Source organism: Bos grunniens, chromosome X, assembly GCF_055505025.1.
Source record: "Bos grunniens cultivar Pamir isolate PY7600 chromosome X, Bosgru_T2T1.0, whole genome shotgun sequence".
NCBI lineage: Eukaryota > Metazoa > Chordata > Mammalia > Artiodactyla > Bovidae > Bos > Bos grunniens.
In genome coordinates, this window is record NC_141194.1 from 11,672,455 (window position 1) to 11,696,332 (window position 23,878).

Sequence of the window (23,878 nt, forward strand, 5' to 3'; positions counted from 1 at the left end):
AGAGGTGGGGGAGTGGGAGGCACACCGTGTTAGGTGTAAGATGAGCTCAAGGATGTATTGTACAACGTGGGGAAGAGTGCCAGTACTCTGTATTAACTATAAATGGAAGGCAAACGTTAACAGTTGTATAATAAGAAAGAAAAGGAAAGGAAGAGGGGGGAGGAAGGAGGGAAGAAAGGAAGGAAAGCATGGTGTTTTTGGACATCACAAAGCCAACATTGATTAGGCCATTTTTAGCAAAGGAATGTAGTTTATTTTTTTTAATGCATTTATTTTCATTGGAGGCTAATTACTTTACAATGCTGTAGTGGTTTTTGCCATACTTGACATGAATCCATCACGGGTGTACACGTCTTCCCCATCCTAAACCCCACCTCCCACCTCCCTCCCCATCCCATTCCTCTGGGTCATCCCAGTGCACCAGCCCCGAGCACCCTGTCTCATGCATCGAACCTGGACTGGGGATCTGATTCACTTACGGTAATATACATGTTTAAAACCTATTCTCTCAGACCATCCCACCCTCGCCTTCTCCCACAGAGTCCAAAAGACTGTTCTGTACATCTGTGTCTCTTTAATGGTCTCGCATACAGGGTTATCATTACCATCTTTCTAAATTCCATATATATGCGTTAGTATTCTGTATTGGTGTTTTTCTTTCTGACTTATTTCACTCTGTATAATAGGCTCCAGTTTCATCCACCTCATTAGAACGGATTCAAGTGTATTCTTTTGAATGGCTGAGTAATATTCCATTGTGTATATGCACCAGTGCTTTCTTGTCCGTTCGCCTGCTGATGGACATCTAGGTTGCTTCCATGTCCTGCCTATTGGAAACAGTGCTGTGATGAACAAAGGGGTACCCGCTGTCTCTTTCAATTCTGGTTTCTTCGATGTGTATGCCCAGCAGTGAGATTGCTGGGTCCTATGGCAGTTCCAGTTCCAGTTTTCTAAGGAATCTCCACACTGTTCTCCATAGTGGCTGTACTAGTTTGCATTCCCCACAACAGAGTAAGAGGGTTCCCTTTTCTCAAGCATTTATTGCTTGTAGATGTTTGGATAGCAGCCATCCTGACCGGCGTGAGATGGTACCTCATTGTGGTTTTGATTTGCATTTCTCTGATAATGAGTGATGTTCAGCATCTTTTCATGTGTTTGTTATCCATCTGTATGTCTTCTTTGGACCAAAGGCCTTTAGAATGGAGCAATGGGCTCCCACAGGTGGAGCAGGGGGAGTAGCCCACCTCCCGTGCAGGCAATACTGGGGGGCATTGCCCACGAAGACTTTTATTACAAGAATAAACCCAAGTAAACGCTGGTTCTGTTTTGATTACCATCTCCATACTCCAGTATTCTAAAATAATGTCAGTAATGAAATACGTTTCCTCTGCAAAACCAAATTGTGTTGGTTTAAGTTTGAAAAGTTGGTTGTCATATATGTCAGGTTTTAATATTTTACATATTATTCACAAGGTATAAAGTTTTAGTGTACATATATATAAACGCACACAAGTGTGTGCATGTGTATGTATATAAAAAAAAATATATATATACATATATATATATATAAATTCACAGGGCCACAGTCTTAGTACTTATCTTTAACAATTCATTGTCTTCTATGAGGGAGTTCATTAGGAGAAGACCCTGTTCAACAATTGTCACCAACACAGGCTGCCATGGTTACCACTGCTCCCTTCCCCAGAGCAACCTTAATGGTTTGCAAGGCCTTGAGATCACTTCCTGCACAGCCTGCAGTCCCCGAGGGAATGTACTAATACGCACCCCACATTCAAACAGTTGATTCTAAATACACGGTGATACCACAAAAATTGTCAAGGTAATGCACACGATGCGCTTTTATTTAGGTCTAAATCAGTGAAACAAAGTATTCACTGCAAGGTCAAACTTTTTTTAGCTTGCAAAGAACAAAATCGTCTTATATTTGAACACAAAGTATCTTGCAGAATTTGAAAAATAGGTTTTAAGTGAAATTCATACTTAATTGTCAGTTATTTTGAGACTATGGAACAAAGAAAATAAACTTATGTTAACTGGGGCTGCTTAAGCTGTATCTTTTTCAGATTTTTTTTTTTTTATTTCCTTTACACTTTTACAGTCATCAATAGATAGAATAGACAAGGTTTGGAGGAGACACACTCTCCCTGCCATGTGACCCATCAGAGTTGACTTAGAGAGATGAGGCTGGCAGGGAGTTTGGAGGCCTCTTTAGGGGAATTACAAATGCCTCATTTCTCCAACCGAAACATCTGAATTGCTCCCCATCCTCCGCTAGAGGTGTCAGGATGGGGCTTTGTGATGTCAAGGCCCACCCAGGGCCACCATTGGCTGGGCAGGAGACTTGCTGACCTCATAAAGCATGAGGGTGTGTCTCCCTGGGGAGGGGTATATATAGCGGTGCTCAGGGGCTCTGGAGCAGACCACTGGGAGGCCTCAAAATGACTACGCGGACTGGGAAGCCCCAAGGCTCCAGAGTAGTTAGGAAACACCTGCCTCCTGTTACCCGGGACAAAAGGATGAAGACCTCCTCTCAACTGAGGCCCAAAAAAAATGTCAAGGTCAGCTGAGGCCACCCAAACTCCTCTTCCCATTGACCCCACCCCATAAGACCCCCTGCCCTGGCCTTGCCTGGCACATAACCCCTCTCTGCCCACACCCCTTCTCCTGAAGCTGTCGTTCCTGTCCACCTTCACCCTCTTCCCCAAACCAATGCCATTCTCTACCCCTCTCTTGTTTTCTCCAGGTGGCCAGGGCAAGTGTGAGAGTGAATAATCCCCTTCAGGCAAAGCTGACCAAGAAAACTTCTCAGAAACCACCCACCACAAGGAACCTTAGAAAAAACGGAGGCTCAAAGCTCTGTAGCCAGTGTTGCAAGGTGAATGAAGAGCTGAATCAGAACGGACCAGAGGAGGTCCCAGAGAGTGTGGAGATCCCTGTCATTCCAGCGGGACCGGTGGGCAGCCAGTGACTTGAAGGCATGGCTAGAGACCTCAGAATTCTTCGGGGGTCTTGCCGCTGAGTACTGGCCAACAGTACAGACGTGACTATTATACCAACTCCATACATTAAGAATGAAAAGAAAATAAAATCAACCTGATGTGAAATTATGTTTGTCTCTGAGTTCTCTGAGAATGGGGGCAGAGAGGGCAGGGCAGGGATAAATGTGTGAAGAGGGAGAGAGATGGGTCCTGTGGGGTTGGAGATGGGCCCAGAAGGTCCAGTTTGCCAGAAAGTAGGGGGGGAAAGAACTGGTTCCAGACTCAGCTTCAAAGATACACTTCCCATGGGAGAAGAGGAAGAGGACTTGGTGTTTTTCTGCGTGCGTGCAGAGATGGAAACTGAGCCGGGGAGCCATGTCATGCGTGCGGTGGCAGTGCCATTTGCTAAAAAGGCATAGAAGGAAGTTGCCCCATAAAAGGAATGGAATATTGACATTTGCAGCAACATGGAAGGTATACTATGAAGTAAAATAACTCAGACAGAGATAGACAAATACTGTGTGATATCACTTATAGAATCTAAAAACACCACCAAGTAGAGAATATAACAAAAATGGAGGCTCACAAATACAGAGAACAATCTACTGGTTACCAGCGGGGAGGGGATGAGGGAAGGGCTATACAGAGGTGGGGGAGTGGGAGGCACACCGTGTTAGGTGTAAGATGAGCTCAAGGATGTATTGTACAACGTGGGGAAGAGTGCCAGTACTCTGTATTAACTATAAATGGAAGGCAAACGTTAACAGTTGTATAATAAGAAAGAAAAGGAAAGGAAGAGGGGGGAGGAAGGAGGGAAGAAAGGAAGGAAAGCATGGTGTTTTTGGACATCACAAAGCCAACATTGATTAGGCCATTTTTAGCAAAGGAATGTAGTTTATTTTTTTTAATGCATTTATTTTCATTGGAGGCTAATTACTTTACAATGCTGTAGTGGTTTTTGCCATACTTGACATGAATCCATCACGGGGGTACACGTCTTCCCCATCCTAAACCCCACCTCCCACCTCCCTCCCCATCCCATTCCTCTGGGTCATCCCAGTGCACCAGCCCCGAGCACCCTGTCTCATGCATCGAACCTGGACTGGCGATCTGATTCACTTACGGTAATATACATGTTTAAAACCTATTCTCTCAGACCATCCCACCCTCGCCTTCTCCCACAGAGTCCAAAAGACTGTTCTGTACATCTGTGTCTCTTTAATGGTCTCGCATACAGGGTTATCATTACCATCTTTCTAAATTCCATATATATGCGTTAGTATTCTGTATTGGTGTTTTTCTTTCTGACTTATTTCACTCTGTATAATAGGCTCCAGTTTCATCCACCTCATTAGAACGGATTCAAGTGTATTCTTTTGAATGGCTGAGTAATATTCCATTGTGTATATGCACCAGTGCTTTCTTGTCCGTTCGCCTGCTGATGGACATCTAGGTTGCTTCCATGTCCTGCCTATTGGAAACAGTGCTGTGATGAACAAAGGGGTACCCGCTGTCTCTTTCAATTCTGGTTTCTTCGATGTGTATGCCCAGCAGTGAGATTGCTGGGTCCTATGGCAGTTCCAGTTCCAGTTTTCTAAGGAATCTCCACACTGTTCTCCATAGTGGCTGTACTAGTTTGCATTCCCCACAACAGAGTAAGAGGGTTCCCTTTTCTCAAGCATTTATTGCTTGTAGATGTTTGGATAGCAGCCATCCTGACCGGCGTGAGATGGTACCTCATTGTGGTTTTGATTTGCATTTCTCTGATAATGAGTGATGTTCAGCATCTTTTCATGTGTTTGTTATCCATCTGTATGTCTTCTTTGGACCAAAGGCCTTTAGAATGGAGCAATGGGCTCCCACAGGTGGAGCAGGGGGAGTAGCCCACCTCCCGTGCAGGCAATACTGGGGGGCATTGCCCACGAAGACTTTTATTACAAGAATAAACCCAAGTAAACGCTGGTTCTGTTTTGATTACCATCTCCATACTCCAGTATTCTAAAATAATGTCAGTAATGAAATACTTTTCCTCTGCAAAACCAAATTGTGTTGGTTTAAGTTTGAAAAGTTGGTTGTCATATATGTCAGGTTTTAATATTTTACATATTATTCACAAGGTATAAAGTTTTAGTGTACATATATATAAACGCACACAAGTGTGTGCATGTGTATGTATATAAAAAAATATATATATATACATATATATATATATAAATTCACAGGGCCACAGTCTTAGTACTTATCTTTAACAATTCATTGTCTTCTATGAGGGAGTTCATTAGGAGAAGACCCTGTTCAACAATTGTCACCAACACAGGCTGCCATGGTTACCACTGCTCCCTTCCCCAGAGCAACCTTAATGGTTTGCAAGGCCTTGAGATCACTTCCTGCACAGCCTGCAGTCCCCGAGGGAATGTACTAATACGCACCCCACATTCAAACAGTTGATTCTAAATACACGGTGATACCACAAAAATTGTCAATGTAATGCACACGATGCGCTTTTATTTAGGTCTAAATCAGTGAAACAAAGTATTCACTGCAAGGTCAAACTTTTTTTAGCTTGCAAAGAACAAAATCGTCTTATATTTGAACACAAAGTATCTTGCAGAATTTGAAAAATAGGTTTTAAGTGAAATTCATACTTAATTGTCAGTTATTTTGAGACTATGGAACAAAGAAAATAAACTTATGTTAACTGGGGCTGCTTAAGCTGTATCTTTTTCAGATTTTTTTTTTTTATTTCCTTTACACTTTTACAGTCATCAATAGATAGAATAGACAAGGTTTGGAGGAGACACACTCTCCCTGCCATGTGACCCATCAGAGTTGACTTAGAGAGATGAGGCTGGCAGGGAGTTTGGAGGCCTCTTTAGGGGAATTACAAATGCCTCATTTCTCCAACCGAAACATCTGAATTGCTCCCCATCCTCCGCTAGAGGTGTCAGGATGGGGCTTTGTGATGTCAAGGCCCACCCAGGGCCACCATTGGCTGGGCAGGAGACTTGCTGACCTCATAAAGCATGAGGGTGTGTCTCCCTGGGGAGGGGTATATATAGCGGTGCTCAGGGGCTCTGGAGCAGACCACTGGGAGGCCTCAAAATGACTACGCGGACTGGGAAGCCCCAAGGCTCCAGAGTAGTTAGGAAACACCTGCCTCCTGTTACCCGGGACAAAAGGATGAAGACCTCCTCTCAACTGAGGCCCAAAAAAAATGTCAAGGTCAGCTGAGGCCACCCAAACTCCTCTTCCCATTGACCCCACCCCATAAGACCCCCTGCCCTGGCCTTGCCTGGCACATAACCCCTCTCTGCCCACACCCCTTCTCCTGAAGCTGTCGTTCCTGTCCACCTTCACCCTCTTCCCCAAACCAATGCCATTCTCTACCCCTCTCTTGTTTTCTCCAGGTGGCCAGGGCAAGTGTGAGAGTGAATAATCCCCTTCAGGCAAAGCTGACCAAGAAAACTTCTCAGAAACCACCCACCACAAGGAACCTTAGAAAAAACGGAGGCTCAAAGCTCTGTAGCCAGTGTTGCAAGGTGAATGAAGAGCTGAATCAGAACGGACCAGAGGAGGTCCCAGAGAGTGTGGAGATCCCTGTCATTCCAGCGGGACCGGTGGGCAGCCAGTGACTTGAAGGCATGGCTAGAGACCTCAGAATTCTTCGGGGGTCTTGCCGCTGAGTACTGGCCAACAGTACAGACGTGACTATTATACCAACTCCATACATTAAGAATGAAAAGAAAATAAAATCAACCTGATGTGAAATTATGTTTGTCTCTGAGTTCTCTGAGAATGGGGGCAGAGAGGGCAGGGCAGGGATAAATGTGTGAAGAGGGAGAGAGATGGGTCCTGTGGGGTTGGAGATGGGCCCAGAAGGTCCAGTTTGCCAGAAAGTAGGGGGGGAAAGAACTGGTTCCAGACTCAGCTTCAAAGATACACTTCCCATGGGAGAAGAGGAAGAGGACTTGGTGTTTTTCTGCGTGCGTGCAGAGATGGAAACTGAGCCGGGGAGCCATGTCATGCGTGCGGTGGCAGTGCCATTTGCTAAAAAGGCATAGAAGGAAGTTGCCCCATAAAAGGAATGGAATATTGACATTTGCAGCAACATGGAAGGTATACTATGAAGTAAAATAACTCAGACAGAGATAGACAAATACTGTGTGATATCACTTATAGAATCTAAAAACACCACCAAGTAGAGAATATAACAAAAATGGAGGCTCACAAATACAGAGAACAATCTACTGGTTACCAGCGGGGAGGGGATGAGGGAAGGGCTATACAGAGGTGGGGGAGTGGGAGGCACACCGTGTTAGGTGTAAGATGAGCTCAAGGATGTATTGTACAACGTGGGGAAGAGTGCCAGTACTCTGTATTAACTATAAATGGAAGGCAAACGTTAACAGTTGTATAATAAGAAAGAAAAGGAAAGGAAGAGGGGGGAGGAAGGAGGGAAGAAAGGAAGGAAAGCATGGTGTTTTTGGACATCACAAAGCCAACATTGATTAGGCCATTTTTAGCAAAGGAATGTAGTTTATTTTTTTTAATGCATTTATTTTCATTGGAGGCTAATTACTTTACAATGCTGTAGTGGTTTTTGCCATACTTGACATGAATCCATCACGGGTGTACACGTCTTCCCCATCCTAAACCCCACCTCCCACCTCCCTCCCCATCCCATTCCTCTGGGTCATCCCAGTGCACCAGCCCCGAGCACCCTGTCTCATGCATCGAACCTGGACTGGCGATCTGATTCACTTACGGTAATATACATGTTTAAAACCTATTCTCTCAGACCATCCCACCCTCGCCTTCTCCCACAGAGTCCAAAAGACTGTTCTGTACATCTGTGTCTCTTTAATGGTCTCGCATACAGGGTTATCATTACCATCTTTCTAAATTCCATATATATGCGTTAGTATTCTGTATTGGTGTTTTTCTTTCTGACTTATTTCACTCTGTATAATAGGCTCCAGTTTCATCCACCTCATTAGAACGGATTCAAGTGTATTCTTTTGAATGGCTGAGTAATATTCCATTGTGTATATGCACCAGTGCTTTCTTGTCCGTTCGCCTGCTGATGGACATCTAGGTTGCTTCCATGTCCTGCCTATTGGAAACAGTGCTGTGATGAACAAAGGGGTACACGTTGTCTCTTTCAATTCTGGTTTCCTCGATGTGTATGCCCAGCAGTGAGATTGCTGGGTCCTATGGCAGTTCCAGTTCCAGTTTTATAAGGAATCTCCACACTGTTCTCCATAGTGTCTGTACTAGTTTGCATTCCCCACAACAGAGTAAGAGGGTTCCCTTTTCTCAAGCATTTATTGCTTGTAGATGTTTGGATAGCAGCCATCCTGACCGGCGTGAGATGGTACCTCATTGTGGTTTTGATTTGCATTTCTCTGATAATGAGTGATGTTCAGCATCTTTTCATGTGTTTGTTATCCATCTGTATGTCTTCTTTCGACCAAAGGCCTTTAGAATGGAGCAATGGGCTCCCACAGGTGGAGCAGGGGGAGTAGCCCACCTCCCGTGCAGGCAATACTGGGGGGCATTGCCCACGAAGACTTTTATTACAAGAATAAACCCAAGTAAACGCTGGTTCTGTTTTGATTACCATCTCCATACTCCAGTATTCTAAAATAATGTCAGTAATGAAATACGTTTCCTCTGCAAAACCAAATTGTGTTGGTTGAAGTTTGAAAAGTTGGTTGTCATATATGTCAGGTTTTAATATTTTACATATTATTCACAAGGTATAAAGTTTTAGTGTACATATATATAAACGCACACAAGTGTGTGCATGTGTATGTATATAAAATATGTATATATATATATATATAAATTCACACGGCCACAGTCTTAGTACTTATCTTTAACAATTCATTGTCTTCTATGAGGGAGGTCATTAGGAGAAGACCCTGTTCAACAATTGTCACCAACACAGGCTGCCATGGTTACCACTGCTCCCTTCCCCAGAGCAACCTTAATGGTTTGCAAGGCCTTGAGATCACTTCCTGCACAGCCTGCAGTCCCCGAGGGAATGTACTAATACGCACCCCACATTCAAACAGTTGATTCTAAATACACGGTGATACCACAAAAATTGTCAAGGTAATGCACACGATGCGCTTTTATTTAGGTCTAAATCAGTGAAACAAAGTATTCACTGCAAGGTCAAACTTTTTTTAGCTTGCAAAGAACAAAATCGTCTTATATTTGAACACAAAGTATCTTGCAGAATTTGAAAAATAGGTTTTAAGTGAAATTCATACTTAATTGTCAGTTATTTTGAGACTATGGAACAAAGAAAATAAACTTATGTTAACTGGGGCTGCTTAAGCTGTATCTTTTTCAGATTTTTTTTTTTTTATTTCCTTTACACTTTTACAGTCATCAATAGATAGAATAGACAAGGTTTGGAGGAGACACACTCTCCCTGCCATGTGACCCATCAGAGTTGACTTAGAGAGATGAGGCTGGCAGGGAGTTTGGAGGCCTCTTTAGGGGAATTACAAATGCCTCATTTCTCCAACCGAAACATCTGAATTGCTCCCCATCCTCCGCTAGAGGTGTCAGGATGGGGCTTTGTGATGTCAAGGCCCACCCAGGGCCACCATTGGCTGGGCAGGAGACTTGCTGACCTCATAAAGCATGAGGGTGTGTCTCCCTGGGGAGGGGTATATATAGCGGTGCTCAGGGGCTCTGGAGCAGACCACTGGGAGGCCTCAAAATGACTACGCGGACTGGGAAGCCCCAAGGCTCCAGAGTAGTTAGGAAACACCTGCCTCCTGTTACCCGGGACAAAAGGATGAAGACCTCCTCTCAACTGAGGCCCCAAAAAAATGTCAAGGTCAGCTGAGGCCACCCAAACTCCTCTTCCCATTGACCCCACCCCATAAGACCCCCTGCCCTGGCCTTGCCTGGCACATAACCCCTCTCTGCCCACACCCCTTCTCCTGAAGCTGTCGTTCCTGTCCACCTTCACCCTCTTCCCCAAACCAATGCCATTCTCTACCCCTCTCTTGTTTTCTCCAGGTGGCCAGGGCAAGTGTGAGAGTGAATAATCACCTTCAGGCAAAGCTGACCAAGAAAACTTCTCAGAAACCACCCACCACAAGGAACCTTAGAAAAAACGGAGGCTCAAAGCTCTGTAGCCAGTGTTGCAAGGTGAATGAAGAGCTGAATCAGAACGGACCAGAGGAGGTCCCAGAGAGTGTGGAGATCCCTGTCATTCCAGCGGGACCGGTGGGCAGCCAGTGACTTGAAGGCATGGCTAGAGACCTCAGAATTCTTCGGGGGTCTTGCCGCTGAGTACTGGCCAACAGTACAGACGTGACTATTATACCAACTCCATACATTAAGAATGAAAAGAAAATAAAATCAACCTGATGTGAAATTATGTTTGTCTCTGAGTTCTCTGAGAGTGGGGGCAGAGAGGGCAGGGCAGGGATAAATGTGTGAAGAGGGAGAGAGATGGGTCCTGTGGGGTTGGAGATGGGCCCAGAAGGTCCAGTTTGCCAGAAAGTAGGGGGGGAAAGAACTGGTTCCAGACTCAGCTTCAAAGATACACTTCCCATGGGAGAAGAGGAAGAGGACTTGGTGTTTTTCTGCGTGCGTGCAGAGATGGAAACTGAGCCGGGGAGCCATGTCATGCGTGCGGTGGCAGTGCCATTTGCTAAAAAGGCATAGAAGGAAGTTGCCCCATAAAAGGAATGGAATATTGACATTTGCAGCAACATGGAAGGTATACTATGAAGTAAAATAACTCAGACAGAGATAGACAAATACTGTATGATATCACTTATAGAATCTAAAAACACCACCAAGTAGAGAATATAACAAAAATGGAGGCTCACAAATACAGAGAACAATCTACTGGTTACCAGCGGGGAGGGGATGAGGGAAGGGCTATACAGAGGTGGGGGAGTGGGAGGCACACCGTGTTAGGTGTAAGATGAGCTCAAGGATGTATTGTACAACGTGGGGAAGAGTGCCAGTACTCTGTATTAACTATAAATGGAAGGCAAACGTTAACAGTTGTATAATAAGAAAGAAAAGGAAAGGAAGAGGGGGGAGGAAAGAGGGAAGAAAGGAAGGAAAGCATGGTGTTTTTGGACATCACAAAGCCAACATTGATTAGGCCATTTTTAGCAAAGGAATGTAGTTTATTTTTTTTAATGCATTTATTTTCATTGGAGGCTAATTACTTTACAATGCTGTAGTGGTTTTTGCCATACTTGACATGAATCCATCACGGGTGTACACGTCTTCCCCATCCTAAACCCCACCTCCCACCTCCCTCCCCATCCCATTCCTCTGGGTCATCCCAGTGCACCAGCCCCGAGCACCCTGTCTCATGCATCGAACCTGGACTGGCGATCTGATTCACTTACGATAATATACATGTTTAAAACCTATTCTCTCAGACCATCCCACCCTCGCCTTCTCCCACAGAGTCCAAAAGACTGTTCTGTACATCTGTGTCTCTTTAATGGTCTCGCATACAGGGTTATCATTACCATCTTTCTAAATTCCATATATATGCGTTAGTATTCTGTATTGGTGTTTTTCTTTCTGACTTATTTCACTCTGTATAATAGGCTCCAGTTTCATCCACCTCATTAGAACGGATTCAAGTGTATTCTTTTGAATGGCTGAGTAATATTCCATTGTGTATATGCACCAGTGCTTTCTTGTCCGTTCGCCTGCTGATGGACATCTAGGTTGCTTCCATGTCCTGCCTATTGGAAACAGTGCTGTGATGAACAAAGGGGTACCCGCTGTCTCTTTCAATTCTGGTTTCTTCGATGTGTATGCCCAGCAGTGAGATTGCTGGGTCCTATGGCAGTTCCAGTTCCAGTTTTCTAAGGAATCTCCACACTGTTCTCCATAGTGGCTGTACTAGTTTGCATTCCCCACAACAGAGTAAGAGGGTTCCCTTTTCTCAAGCATTTATTCCTTGTAGATGTTTGGATAGCAGCCATCCTGACCGGCGTGAGATGGTACCTCATTGTGGTTTTGATTTGCATTTCTCTGATAATGAGTGATGTTCAGCATCTTTTCATGTGTTTGTTATCCATCTGTATGTCTTCTTTGGACCAAAGGCCTTTAGAATGGAGCAATGGGCTCCCACAGGTGGAGCAGGGGGAGTAGCCCACCTCCCGTGCAGGCAATACTGGGGGGCATTGCCCACGAAGACTTTTATTACAAGAATAAACCCAAGTAAACGCTGGTTCTGTTTTGATTACCATCTCCATACTCCAGTATTCTAAAATAATGTCAGTAATGAAATACGTTTCCTCTGCAAAACCAAATTGTGTTGGTTTAAGTTTGAAAAGTTGGTTGTCATATATGTCAGGTTTTAATATTTTACATATTATTCACAAGGTATAAAGTTTTAGTGTACATATATATAACCGCACACAAGTGTGTGCATGTGTATGTATATAAAAAAAAAAAAAATATATATATATATATATATATATATAAATTCACACGGCCACAGTCTTAGTACTTATCTTTAACAATTCATTGTCTTCTATGAGGGAGGTCATTAGGACAAGACCCTGTTCAACAATTGTCACCAACACAGGCTGCCATGGTTACCACTGCTCCCTTCCCCAGAGCAACCTTAATGGTTTGCAAGGCCTTGAGATCACTTCCTGCACAGCCTGCAGTCCCCGAGGGAATGTACTAATACGCACCCCACATTCAAACAGTTGATTCTAAATACACGGTGATACCACAAAAATTGTCAAGGTAATGCACACGATGCGCTTTTATTTAGGTCTAAATCAGTGAAACAAAGTATTCACTGCAAGGTCAAACTTTTTTTAGCTTGCAAAGAACAAAATCGTCTTATATTTGAACACAAAGTATCTTGCAGAATTTGAAAAATAGGTTTTAAGTGAAATTCATACTTAATTGTCAGTTATTTTGAGACTATGGAACAAAGAAAATAAACTTATGATAACTGGGGCTGCTTAAGCTGTATCGTTTTCAGATTTTTTTTTTTTATTTCCTTTACACTTTTACAGTCATCAATAGATAGAATAGACAAGGTTTGGAGGAGACACACTCTCCCTGCCATGTGACCCATCAGAGTTGACTTAGAGAGATGAGGCTGGCAGGGAGTTTGGAGGCCTCTTTAGGGGAATTACAAATGCCTCATTTCTCCAACCGAAACATCTGAATTGCTCCCCATCCTCCGCTAGAGGTGTCAGGATGGGGCTTTGTGATGTCAAGGCCCACCCAGGGCCACCATTGGCTGGGCAGGAGACTTGCTGACCTCATAAAGCATGAGGGTGTGTCTCCCTGGGGAGGGGTATATATAGCGGTGCTCAGGGGCTCTGGAGCAGACCACTGGGAGGCCTCAAAATGACTACGCGGACTGGGAAGCCCCAAGGCTCCAGAGTAGTTAGGAAACACCTGCCTCCTGTTACCCGGGACAAAAGGATGAAGACCTCCTCTCAACTGAGGCCCCAAAAAAATGTCAAGGTCAGCTGAGGCCACCCAAACTCCTCTTCCCATTGACCCCACCCCATAAGACCCCCTGCCCTGGCCTTGCCTGGCACATAACCCCTCTCTGCCCACACCCCTTCTCCTGAAGCTGTCGTTCCTGTCCACCTTCACCCTCTTCCCCAAACCAATGCCATTCTCTACCCCTCTCTTGTTTTCTCCAGGTGGCCAGGGCAAGTGTGAGAGTGAATAATCCCCTTCAGGCAAAGCTGACCAAGAAAACTTCTCAGAAACCACCCACCACAAGGAACCTTAGAAAAAACGGAGGCTCAAAGCTCTGTAGCCAGTGTTGCAAGGTGAATGAAGAGCTGAATCAGAACGGACCAGAGGAGGTCCCAGAGAGTGTGGAGATCCCTGTCATTCCAGCGGGACCGGTGGGCAGCCAGTGACTTGAAGGCATGGTTAGAGACCTCAGAATTCTTCAGGGGTCTTGCCGCTGAGTACTGGCCAACAGTACAGACGTGACTATTATACCAACTCCATACATTAAGAATGAAAAGAAAATAAAATCAACCTGATGTGAAATTATGTTTGTCTCTGAGTTCTCTGAGAATGGGGGCAGAGAGGGCAGGGCAGGGATAAATGTGTGAAGAGGGAGAGAGATGGGTCCTGTGGGGTTGGAGATGGGCCCAGAAGGTCCAGTTTGCCAGAAAGTAGGGGGGGAAAGAACTGGTTCCAGACTCAGCTTCAAAGATACACTTCCCATGGGAGAAGAGGAAGAGGACTTGGTGTTTTTCTGCGTGCGTGCAGAGATGGAAACTGAGCCGGGGAGCCATGTCATGCGTGCGGTGGCAGTGCCATTTGCTAAAAAGGCATAGAAGGAAGTTGCCCCATAAAAGGAATGGAATATTGACATTTGCAGCAACATGGAAGGTATACTATGAAGTAAAATAACTCAGACAGAGATAGACAAATACTGTATGATATCACTTATAGAATCTAAAAACACCACCAAGTAGAGAATATAACAAAAATGGAGGCTCACAAATACAGAGAACAATCTACTGGTTACCAGCGGGGAGGGGATGAGGGAAGGGCTATACAGAGGTGGGGGAGTGGGAGGCACACCGTGTTAGGTGTAAGATGAGCTCAAGGATGTATTGTACAACGTGGGGAAGAGTGCCAGTACTCTGTATTAACTATAAATGGAAGGCAAACGTTAACAGTTGTATAATAAGAAAGAAAAGGAAAGGAAGAGGGGGGAGGAAGGAGGGAAGAAAGGAAGGAAAGCATGGTGTTTTTGGACATCACAAAGCCAACATTGATTAGGCCATTTTTAGCAAAGGAATGTAGTTTATTTTTTTTAATGCATTTATTTTCATTGGAGGCTAATTACTTTACAATGCTGTAGTGGTTTTTGCCATACTTGACATGAATCCATCACGGGTGTACACGTCTTCCCCATCCTAAACCCCACCTCCCACCTCCCTCCCCATCCCATTCCTCTGGGTCATCCCAGTGCACCAGCCCCGAGCACCCTGTCTCATGCATCGAACCTGGACTGGCGATCTGATTCACTTACGGTAATATACATGTTTAAAACCTATTCTCTCAGACCATCCCACCCTCGCCTTCTCCCACAGAGTCCAAAAGACTGTTCTGTACATCTGTGTCTCTTTAATGGTCTCGCATACAGGGTTATCATTACCATCTTTCTAAATTCCATATATATGCGTTAGTATTCTGTATTGGTGTTTTTCTTTCTGACTTATTTCACTCTGTATAATAGGCTCCAGTTTCATCCACCTCATTAGAACGGATTCAAGTGTATTCTTTTGAATGGCTGAGTAATATTCCATTGTGTATATGCACCAGTGCTTTCTTGTCCGTTCGCCTGCTGATGGACATCTAGGTTGCTTCCATGTCCTGCCTATTGGAAACAGTGCTGTGATGAACAAAGGGGTACCCGCTGTCTCTTTCAATTCTGGTTTCTTCGATGTGTATGCCCAGCAGTGAGATTGCTGGGTCCTATGGCAGTTCCAGTTCCAGTTTTCTAAGGAATCTCCACACTGTTCTCCATAGTGGCTGTACTAGTTTGCATTCCCCACAACAGAGTAAGAGGGTTCCCTTTTCTCAAGCATTTATTCCTTGTAGATGTTTGGATAGCAGCCATCCTGACCGGCGTGAGATGGTACCTCATTGTGGTTTTGATTTGCATTTCTCTGATAATGAGTGATGTTCAGCATCTTTTCATGTGTTTGTTATCCATCTGTATGTCTTCTTTGGACCAAAGGCCTTTAGAATGGAGCAATGGGCTCCCACAGGTGGAGCAGGGGGAGTAGCCCACCTCCCGTGCAGGCAATACTGGGGGGCATTGCCCACGAAGACTTTTATTACAAGAATAAATCCAAGTAAACGCTGGTTCTGTTTTGATTACCATCTCCATACTCCAGTATTCTAAAATAATGTCAGTAATGAAATACGTTTCCTCTGCAAAACCAAATTGTGTTGGTTGAAGTTTGAAAAGTTGGTTGTCATATATGTCAGGTTTTAATATTTTACATATTATTCACAAGGTATAAAGTTTTAGTGTACATATATATAAACGCACACAAGTGTGTGCATGTGTATGTATATAAAAAAAAATATATATATATATATAAATTCACAGGGCCACAGTCTTAGTACTTATCTTTAACAATTCATTGTCTTCTATGAGGGAGGTCATTAGGAGAAGACCCTGTTCAACAATTGTCACCAACACAGGCTGCCATTGTTACCACTGCTCCCTTCCCCAGAGCATCCTTAATGGTTTGCAAGGCCTTGAGATCACTTCCTGCACAGCCTGCAGTCCCCGAGGGAATGTACTAATACGCACCCCACATTCAAACAGTTGATTCTAAATACACGGTGATACCACAAAAATTGTCAAGGTAATGCACACGATGCGCTTTTATTTAGGTCTAAATCAGTGAAACAAAGTATTCACTGCAAGGTACAAACTTTTTTTAGCTTGCAAAGAACAAAATCGTCTTATATTTGAACACAAAGTATCTTGCAGAATTTGAAAAATAGGTTTTAAATGAAATTCATACTTAATTGTCAGTTATTTTGAGACTATGGAACAAAGAAAATAAACTTATGTTAACTGGGGCTGATTAAGCTGTATCTTTTTCAGATTCTTTTTTTTTTATTTCCTTTACACTTTTACAGTCATCAATAGATAGAATAGACAAGGTTTGGAGGAGACACACTCTCCCTGCCATGTGACCCATCAGAGTTGACTTAGAGAGATGAGGCTGGCAGGGAGTTTGGAGGCCTCTTTAGGGGAATTACAAATGCCTCATTTCTCCAACCGAAACATCTGAATTGCTCCCCATCCTCCGCTAGAGGTGTCAGGATGGGGCTTTGTGATGTCAAGGCCCACCCAGGGCCACCATTGGCTGGGCAGGAGACTTGCTGACCTCATAAAGCATGAGGGTGTGTCTCCCTGGGGAGGGGTATATATAGCGGTGCTCAGGGGCTCTGGAGCAGACCACTGGGAGGCCTCAAAATGACTACGCGGACTGGGAAGCCCCAAGGCTCCAGAGTAGTTAGGAAACACCTGCCTCCTGTTACCCGGGACAAAAGGATGAAGACCTCCTCTCAACTGAGGCCCAAAAAAAATGTCAAGGTCAGCTGAGGCCACCCAAACTCCTCTTCCCATTGACCCCACCCCATAAGACCCCCTGCCCTGGCCTTGCCTGGCACATAACCCCTCTCTGCCCACACCCCTTCTCCTGAAGCTGTCGTTCCTGTCCACCTTCACCCTCTTCCCCAAACCAATGCCATTCTCTACCCCTCTCTTGTTTTCTCCAGGTGGCCAGGGCAAGTGCGAGAGTGAATAATCCCCTTGAGGCAAAGCTGACCAAGAAAACTTCTCAGAAACCACCCACCACAAGGAACCTTAGAAAAAACGGAGGCTCAAAGCTCTGTAGCCAGTGTTGCAAGGTGAATGAAGAGCTGAATCAGAACGGACCAGAGGAGGTCCCAGAGAGTGTGGAGATCCCTGTCATTCCAGCGGGACCGGTGGGCAGCCAGTGACTTGAAGGCATGGCTAGAGACCTCAGAATTCTTCGGGGGTCTTGCCGCTGAGTACTGGCCAACAGTACAGACGTGACTATTATACCAACTCCATACATTAAGAATGAAAAGAAAATAAAATCAACCTGATGTGAAATTATGTTTGTCTCTGAGTTATCTGAGAGTGGGGGCAGAGAGGGCAGGGCAGGGATAAATGTGTGAAGAGGGAGAGAGATGGGTCCTGTGGGGTTGGAGATGGGCCCAGAAGGTCCAGTTTGCCAGAAAGTAGGAGGGGAAAGAACTGGTTCCAGACTCAGCTTCAAAGATACACTTCCCATGGGAGAAGAGGAAGAGGACTTGGTGTTTTTCTGCGTGCGTGCAGAGATGGAAACTGAGCCGGGGAGCCGTGTCATGTGTGTGGTGGCAGTGCCATTTGCTAAAAAGGCATAGAAGGAAGTTGCCCCATAAAAGGAATGGAATATTGACATTTGCAGCAACATGGAAGGTATACTATGAAGTAAAATAACTCAGACAGAGATAGACAAATACTGTATGATATCACTTATAGAATCTAAAAATACCACCAAGTAGAGAATATAACAAAAATGGAGGCTCACAAATACAGAGAACAATCTACTGGTTACCAGCGGGGAGGGGATGAGGGAAGGGCTATACAGAGGTGGGGGAGTGGGAGGCACACCGTATTAGGTGTAAGATGAGCTCAAGGATGTATTGTACAACGTGGGGAAGAGTGCCAGTACTCTGTATTAACTATAAATGGAAAGCAAACGTTAACAGTTGTATAATAAGAAAGAAAAGGAAAGGAAGAGGGGGGAGGAAGGAGGGAAGAAAGGAAGGAAAGCATGGTGTTTTTGGACATCACAAAGCCAACATTGATTAGGCCATTTTTAGCAAAGGAATGTAGTTTATTTTTTTTAATGCATTTATTTTCATTGGAGGCTAATTACTTTACAATGCTGTAGTGGTTTTTGCCATACTTGACATGAATCCATCACGGGTGTACACGTCTTCCCCATCCTAAACCCCCCTCCCACCTCCCTCCCCATCCCATTCCTCTGGGTCATCCCAGTGCACCAGCCCCGAGCACCCTGTCTCATGCATCGAACCTGGACTGGTGATCTGATTCACTTATGATAATATACATGTTTAAAACCTATTCTCTCAGATCATCCCACCCTTGCCTTCTCCCACAGAGTCCAAAATAAAGACTGTTGTGTACGTCTGTGTCTCTTTTGCGGTCTCGCATACAGGGTTATCATTACCATCTTTCTAAATTCCATATATATGTGTTAGTATACTGTATTGGTGTTTTTCTTTCTGACTTACTTCACTCTGTATAATAGGCTCCAGTTTCATCCACCTCATTAAAACGGATTCAAGTGTATTCTTTTTAATGTCTGAGTAATATTTCATTGTGTATATGTACCACTGCTTTCTTGTCCATTGGTCTGCTGATGGACATCTAGGTTGCTTCCATGTCCTGCATATTTTAAACAGTTCAGTGTTGATCATTCGGGTCCACATGTCTCTTTCAATTCTGGTTTCCTCGGTGTGTATGCCCAGCAGTGTGATTGCTGGGTCATATGGCAGTTCTAGTTCCAGTTTTTCAGGAATCTCCACACTGTTCTCCATAGTGGATGTACTAGTTTGCATTCGCACCAACAGTGTAACAGGGTTCCCTTTTCTCCAGCATTTATTGCTTGTAGATTTTTGGATAGCAGCCATCCTGACCAGTGTGAGATAGTACCTCATTGTGATTTTGATTTTCATTTCTGTGATCATGAATGATGTTGAGCATCTTTTCATGTGTTTGTTAGCCATCTGTATGTCTTCTGTGGAGAAATGCCTGTTTATTTCCCTGGCCCATTTTTTGATATGGTCGTTTATTTTTTTGGTATTGACCTGCATGAGCTGCTTGTATATTTTTCCTCCTTTGTCAAAGATAAGGTATCCACAGGTGCATGGATTTATCTCTGTGCTTTCTATTTTGTTCCATTGATTTCTATTTCCGTCTTTGTGCCAGTACCATACTGTCTTGATAACTGTAGCTTTGTAGTATAGTCTGAAGGCAGGCAGGTTTATTCCTCCAGTTCTATTCTTCTTTCTCAAGATTGGTTTGGCTATTCGAGGTTTTTTATATTTCCATACACACTGTGAAATTATTTGTTCTAGTTCTCTGAAAAATACCATTGGTAGCTTGTTAGAGATTGTATTAAAAGATTGCTTTAGGTAGTATACTCATTTTCACTCTATTGATTTTTCTGAGCCATGAACATGGTATATTTCTCCATCTATTTGAGTCATCTTTGATTTCTTTCATTGGTGTTTTATCGTTTTCTATATATAGGTCTTTTGTTTCTTTAGGTAGATTTATTCCTAAGTATTTTATTCTTTTTGTTGCAATGGTGAATGGAATTGTTTCCTTAATTTCTGTTTTCTAATTGTTAGTGTATAGGAATGCAAGGGATTTCTGTATGTTAATTTTATATCCTGCAACTTTACTATATTCATTGATTAGCTCTAGTAATTTTCTGGTGGTGTCTTTAGGGTTTTCTATGTAGAAGATTATGTCATCTGCAAACAGTGAGAGTTTTACTTCTTTTCCAATCTGGATTTCTTTTATTTCTTTTTCTTTTCTGATTGCTGTGGCTAAAACTTCCAAAACTATGTTGAATCGTAGTGGTGAGAGTATTTAAAACAGCTGATTTATGGTATTCAGCAACTAACAAGGGAGAAAACCATTTTAAAATCAAGGAACTAGAGAGAGAGTCGCAAAGAGGTAATCTTGCCTTTTGGGTGCTCTTTCTCCCTTTGGAACATTTGTCAAGTCCACGAGAAGGGAATGAGGAGCTGAGAAATTGAGCAGAACTTCTGACAGTCTCCTAAGTCTCATGGAACAAAATTGGGAGTCTGGGATCACCCAAGAGAGTGGGAACCTGCTAACCATGCCAGGCTGGGTAACAGGCTTCCTTGTCCTTCACTATCTGCTGGAGTCTGCTCAAACTCATGTTTGATACTAACCAATTATGGTAACATCAGTTTATCTTTGCATCACATCAGAACTACTTTATTTCAACTGTGGTTTGTGGACAGCTCTGATCTCTCTTCATTGCCAATCCCCTTCAAGATCCCCATTATTTAATGGTTTGAATCTCCAAATAAAACTCTTTCTTATCTTGTTGAAATTTTTTTCTATTTTTTTCTAAGTTCTAAAAACTTTGGGTTTCATGTTGACCACTCAGAAGAAGTGGGAGTTGTTCAAACCTCTGCACCATTTTCTTGAAAAATTAGAGTTGTGAGTGAACACAGGAAAACTTTCCATTTTGTAGCTCTATGATAAATGAGGCAAGTCTTGTCTAGCTTTTGTACAAAATACAAAATAATGATGTCTTTCTCTTCCTCTCATTATGCTTAGAAGGACCAGGTGACTGCCCCACAAAGCGTATTTATTCTAACAGCAAACGTGGTCTTACTGAACTGTTTTTTGTGGACGCCATGAGTTTATAAATCTACTTATCCTCCTACCTCCTATTCTCTCAAGCTGATATTCTGTATGGAATGCATGAATGCAAAAGTGTTTAAAAGGGTGAAGAATCAAAAGTCAGGAAATGCCTAGTTAAGGATCTTAGGAACAATGAGAATTTGGACATATTATATAGTCTGGGTAAATTATGACACAGTTTTTACCACATGAACAGAACTGCACTGAAAGTATAAGCTTACAAGGGAGAGAGGAGTAGAAAAATTACATTCAGGCCACAACACCCACGTAATTGGGCTGGAGAACTTTTGGAATTTCCTAACAACTGTTCTAAAAACTGAACTGTGCACATAGATATTGTGGTAGCAATATCTGCATTTAGGCTCCATGGGCTTATTAAAGGAAGAAACTATTCAAGAGACATCTTCAACTTAGCAGTCCCTAACTCAAAAGTTCTTAATTCATGTGTCTTTATGGGATTGCAATGGAACAACAGGAATAAATCAGAACAAAAATTAATATGTCTTTGTAGGTTCTTACTCTTTACATTCATATTAGGAATCTTTCCTGAGAAATGACCATTCTGCTGAAGTGAATTTTTAATCTTTTTTTTTTTTTTTTCAGAAATATGAAACCCCTTGTATCTGTGCTTTAAATTTTGTTTTTGAGCAAGAAATAAATGGGTAAAATTGATGAGAAAAGCTGAACTTGGAAACTCATTCATATCCATTTTTGCCCTCTCTTTTCCTGAACAAAGCCTTAATTAATAACTAAAGAGTCACATTTTTCACAAGGATAAATCTTTAGCACTTTCTTCTTGCTTTCCATATGCAAATAGTGGTCTCAGATAGTGAGTGCTGTGGTTTTCTAGATGAGATAAAATAATTATTTTATATCAGCTAAGAATTAGAAATCAATGATATCTAAACATAATTTCCTTATCAGCTTCCTGAAGAGCATGAGGATTTTAAACAAAATTTGTTACTAAATTCTAAGTCTGCAAAGTTCCATCTTTCATGAATGTATTGGGTTGGCCAAAAAGTTGCTTAAAGTTTTCCCATAACATGTGAATTACCATGCTTTGTAGGTTTAATTTAGTTTCAGAAAGAGGGTAGAAATGGATCTATTCACTGTTTATTTCCTGGAGTGGGTGCCAAAACTTCCATCTACAGAACTGAACAGCCTCTACTGGATTAGAGTTAGAATTTCATTCTTCCACTTACTTAACACAAATACAAATGCTTATTACTAACTATTCTGTTCCCCTGAAAGACAATGATAACAACAGCTAACACTTGTTGATTTCTCACCTTCACTTTATGTGAAAAGCGAAAGTGAAAGTCAGTCATGTCTGACTCTTTGTAACCCATGGACTGTAGCCTGCCAAGCTCCTCTGTCCATGGAATCCTCCAGGCAAGAATACTGGATTGGGTTGCCTTTCCTTTCTCTAGGGGATATTCCCAACCCAGGGATTGAACCCGGGTCTCCCTCATTGCAAGCAAATCTTTTACTGTCTGAGCCACCAGTGAAGCTTAGTTTGTGTGAGTCACTGTGCTAACAAGTCCTCACACCCTTACCTCATTTAAGCCAGTCAAGAATCCTACATGCCATCACTATATCCTTCAGATGAAAACAGCAATAGCTGTGTAACAGAGTTTAGAAACTTGCACAGAAACTGTGTATAACAGTAAAAGGTACACACTGCTGATGCACAGCTAGTCAATACTATTCACTAGAAAACACAGGAACAACTACAACACATGGCCTTCCTGATCTAGCTGAATCACAGCTCCTGGATAGTTACTGCTGTTGTTCAGTTGCTAAGTTGTGTCTGACTCTGTGACCCCAAGGACTGCAGCACACCAGGCTTCCCTGTCTTGCATTATCTCCCAGAGTTTGCTCAAATTCATGTCCATTGGAGAGTATAAAGTGAAAATAAATGAATTTAGAGTTCCTGCTATTTCAAAAAAGAAGCTGATTGTCGAAAAGGCAGACATTGAAGAAGTGTTCTATCTTTCACCAGAGCTTGTTAATATATCACAAGTATTTTAACTACTCTCAGGAACAAATGGGTAAACAGATACAACCCCCTTCACTCTATGATGGGCTAAAAATTGAGAAGTGGCAGCTCTTGTTTATTTTGTCAGGTTAGCTTCCTGAAGGTCATTTTTCAAGGGCACTGCATGTAATTGGGAGAAAAAGAAATTCTTTTATTTTGTGGTATCTGTTTACACATCGAAGAGGCTAATTGAATTTCACTGCTTATAATCTTGTTCATTTATCAACAACCCATAAGGGAGACGAATTTGAAAGTGCAATTATATGAAAATGTCATCTCAAGAACCAATCTTGGGTACCTTAAAATTCATCTACTGAACTTTCAATTCTTTCAGATTCACTTTCATTTTTGTCCCATCTGTACAATCACATGGAGAGTCAGGTACCTCCACAAGTTTTTAACAAGGTCTCCGATTCACTGAAAAGTCTCTCAACTCCAATTTTCTCCTTCCTATAGACACATGTATTGCTACTTCTGAATATTTTCACTCTAGTCATTATCTATTATGGAAGACGAAGGTTTTGGTTCCTGCCTCTCCTCCGCCCACCTCTTCCCACCCGCAGACAGCTCCCATCTCCAACCCTTCAAAGTACTCAGAGGGCTCAGGACACGCTACCCCCAAACATGGCACCTTATCACAGTGCATTTTCCAGCTGAAGGGATTTGAGGAAAGGCACGTGTGCAAAGAATTTTCTGACCTTGCCCTGGAGCAGGTCAGAAAACCCTCCTGTGAGAGGTAACCTCCCTACACATGCGTGCAAGTGTAGCTTAGTCACTCAGTCATATCCAACT

General features: G+C 43.0%; 1 long non-coding RNA gene across 1 annotated transcript in view; it reads right to left on the bottom strand.

Moving 5' to 3' along the window:
- Positions 1 to 23,878, bottom strand: part of LOC147339786 (uncharacterized) — a 128,676-nt gene that overhangs the window by 35,716 nt on the left and 69,082 nt on the right. The window lies entirely within an intron of this gene.